The sequence below is a fragment of the Limulus polyphemus genome, unplaced genomic scaffold (genome assembly GCF_000517525.1).
Source record: "Limulus polyphemus unplaced genomic scaffold, Limulus_polyphemus-2.1.2 Scaffold11329, whole genome shotgun sequence".
In the NCBI taxonomy this organism is placed as follows: Eukaryota; Metazoa; Arthropoda; class Merostomata; order Xiphosura; family Limulidae; genus Limulus; species Limulus polyphemus.
The window spans coordinates 12,208-15,918 of NW_013676939.1; the positions used below are offsets into that span (position 1 = coordinate 12,208).

General features: G+C 31.9%; 1 long non-coding RNA gene across 1 annotated transcript; it reads left to right on the plus strand.

The window, feature by feature from the left end:
- The first annotated feature begins 2,156 nt into the window (after positions 1-2,156).
- LOC106476717 lies at positions 2,157-3,566 on the plus strand. Its single transcript, XR_001291922.2, has 3 exons — positions 2,157-2,269; positions 2,650-2,776; positions 3,466-3,566. It is a non-coding gene; the product is annotated as an uncharacterized LOC106476717 (long non-coding RNA).
- Positions 3,567-3,711: the final 145 nt, after the last annotated feature.

A 3,711-nucleotide genomic window follows, 5' to 3' on the forward strand; every position in this document is an offset into this window, starting at 1 on the left:
ATATATATAAGACAGACGGCCTCCTTCCCCACCCAAAATTTTTAGCCCTAGTGCTTTATCCCACCCGCCTCGAAGGCGCGCTGCCTGATTTTCTAAGCTTAATGTATGCTCCAGACCCGGTCAAACCAAATCCAGGGCAAACTATAATACTCACGAATATGTACACCCCTCACCAAGCAGCGGGGTTGAAGAGAAGCGGAAAAAAGCTTCTGGACATCCCTGGTTGTCCTTAAACACGTTGAGGTTGAAAGAACGTAACCAAAATTACCACCCAGAGAGAATGAGTGAGTAACGGCAACAATGGAATTTAATTGCAGACAGAGACGGAGACGGACAATTGAGTCAAGCGCGTGAATCGTTCGTTGTGAATTATAGCGTTTGTTTAAGTTAAACTGACTGTGGAAATTAAGTGTATTGCAAAGTTGTATTAAGAAAGAATCAACTAGTTTTATTTAAGGAAGGACTTGTATTGCTGAAGTTTTTCGGAAATAATTTCTACGGAAAATTAACAAACGAACACAGAGACGTAACAATATGCATGCTTTAAAATTATACTTCTCAGTTTGGTTTGAATAAACGTTGAAATGTAGTAGATGTGAAATTTAACAAATTTATTGAGCGTCAAATTACACACCTAGCTCTGTCCTTTTAATAATTGTAATAATAATAAAATGTTAATTTTAGCAGAATTACAATACAACCAATTTTTTTCAGAACATCTTCGTGAATCTTCTAGAAACTCATCACGTGTTACCAGCGTCACAATATTACACGAGCAGCGCTTTTCCATCTCAAGGTCGTTTAAAAATATATAAACCTTATAAAGTACGGTTCTCAGATACTGCTCGCTTAGTTCTTTCTCAACGGCGGTAGTTCGAGTAGTAAGTTTATGTGAAGTTGTTGCGTTCTTTATTTGACCATCGCTGACTAATAGGAAATGGGAGTTAACAGGAATCCTGAAGTAAAATTTACCGAAGTTAGTACAATTTTAATCTTTTTTTACCTGCGTGGTAACTTATAAGGTCTTTAACTTATTCGTTAATTTTACTTAAGTCAGGTTAGAACTTAGAGTACGTTTTATAATTTATTAAACTTCATTCACAAGGAACTTTAGATGTTAAGTTCTTGTCAGTTTGTGAATGAAGTTGAATGGTATTGTCACTGTGTTAGTATTAACATTTAATGATTTGGTAGGACTTGCTCAATTCATGACGTGCATAGTACTGACTACTAATCAGTAATTAGTATTACCTAGTTTTGAAAAAAATAAGTATTTGAAAGAGCTAATAAATATTTAAGTTACCAAATTGCATTCTGAGATTTGAAGTTGAACGTAGTTGAAGGTAGATGTGCATGTTGAGAAACAATTCTGAATAAGTGTACTTTAGTTTGACGCCACTGTAATGTAAATCATATTCCTAATCCTGTAGATTGCGTAAAGATCAGAAATTATATAGCTCCGAAATCTTCCAAACCTTGTCTCCTTCCTGCACATCAGTTATCTTTTCTCCAGTTGCAGGATTGATTGTTGGAAACACCTTTCCACTCACTGACTTATGCCATTCATTCTTGATAAAGATCTGTAATTGTAAAATACCTAATTTTACACCACGTTGATTCTATTGTAAGGCTTCAAACTTAGCATTAACATTGTTAAAACTTTACATTTTATTAGTAACATTCGCAATGTTTAGTTTAGTTTGGAATAAAACCAAAAGTTTTAACGAGAAACTAACTTTTCAATTGCTCTCGACTTACATTACAAGATAATTTACATCTGGATTTCAAAATATTAATTATAAAGAGTAGTTGATGTATAAACTGAACGAGAAACTTTTTTTGTTGCATTACTTCAACTCTGAAGAGACTTATTCATAATTACTTTTTAAAGTAACAAACTGTAAACAAATTGCAATATAATTACGCTCTCCGATGCATCCATAGTACGCCATGCTGAACCCAATTTAAATGCTTCTTTAGCTGCATGCACTGCCTTGTCAATATCTGCCTATAAAACAAATAAATTTTTATAAAGTGTTTATACATCACATAAATTTAAAAACTGAGTCCATATACTTATGAAAAAAGGGGCGGGGAATAGACACACACACACATATATAGTTTATATAGGATCATGTTTCCATTTTTAACTTATTGGTTTAGTGATGTAGTCTTCGAACGTCTATGAAAGAGCTCATCCAGAGATTTAACAGGAAGGCTGCTCAACAGATTTGCCGACTTATTGGAACGAGACAAGGACTACTTGGCTGTAAATATAATTTGAAGTTTTTCAGTAAACTTAGATGTCCAAATATAATAAAGAAACTCGGAGAAACTATAATTCAAAGATAAGCTACATTAACTTTCAATTTAGATTACACATTAAAAAAAAGCAATAACAATGTTAAATTTGGGTAAGTAATTTTGTTTCTGCGGGCTTCTATAATATCACTAGTTACATTCTTGAAAGCAAGAATTTTGCTGCAAAAGAGGGCTTGCAAATTACAATTATTAAATGCTTATTTTTGTTTTATTTTCTAAAAGTATATTGGTTGCTTTTGAATTTTGTATTGACTTGAGTACATTTCAACTTCATCTAGTATAATTTACTTTGATTATATTAGCCACGAGTCGTATCATTATATTTAGAGCCTAGAAACTATGGACTGTGGGAAACCATTTAAAGATTCTTTAGGAGATATGGAAATGGGAATTAAAACTATTCGTTATTATGCTGGATGGGCAGATAAGGTTCATGGAAAGACTATACCAGTAGGTAGGTGAAGCAACTTTGTAGAAAAACCTTATTAAAAATTGTTTAAATATACATTTAGCATGGTGGATTACTTTAAGAAACAAGGTATTTCTTAGGAAACTGAATTTCTCCCATACTCCCTCGCACTTAAATATTAAGTGTCTTACAGTAAAGTACATAAGTTAACATTACTATTTATGATGTAGAATGTATACATTTCTATCTTTCAAAACTTGTTTTTATTTGTTATACTTGCTACTAAGCGTTCTAGGAAACTTAATGTAATTTCTAGGCAAAAACACTTATGGTACCAGCTATTCAAAAATACAAAGTTCTTCAAGGAATATAATAACTGTATTAATGTGTTCTTAGGTATAATTTGTGGTACACTAATTAAAATTTAAGGTTTGTATATCTATTTTTCTTAGTTTGAAGTATTAAAACCAATTTTAAAACTTTATTTGTAACAAATATAATAATTTTCTTATCTTGAAGTATATTATTTATGTAAGCCATGTACTCAGGGTCCTGACTTTTAAGTACTGTGGAAGCATTCTGCCTATATACAAAATTGTGTATCTTTCTCTAAAATGTTCCTTTAAGAATAAACTAATATCCTTTAGATTCTAAATTTAATTTTTTAACATAAAATGTTCTGTAACTTTGGTTTATCTTGGACAATGAACATGGATTATCTCTATTTTTTCCAGATGGTAATCTTTTCAGCTTCACAAGAATTGAACCTGTGGGAGTGTGTGGCATGATTGTCCCTGTAAGAAATTCCTTATGTCATTTGTAGTTAAAAGTAACATTGATCTATGTAGTGTAATTCTTTTTCACTAACCCTTTAAAGCAAGACATTTGGTATCTACAGACTAATCAGGTGTGCCATATCTTATGGCAGAAGTGTAGTCTACTTTTCTTGCAAAAAAAAAAAAATATACCTTGAAATATTG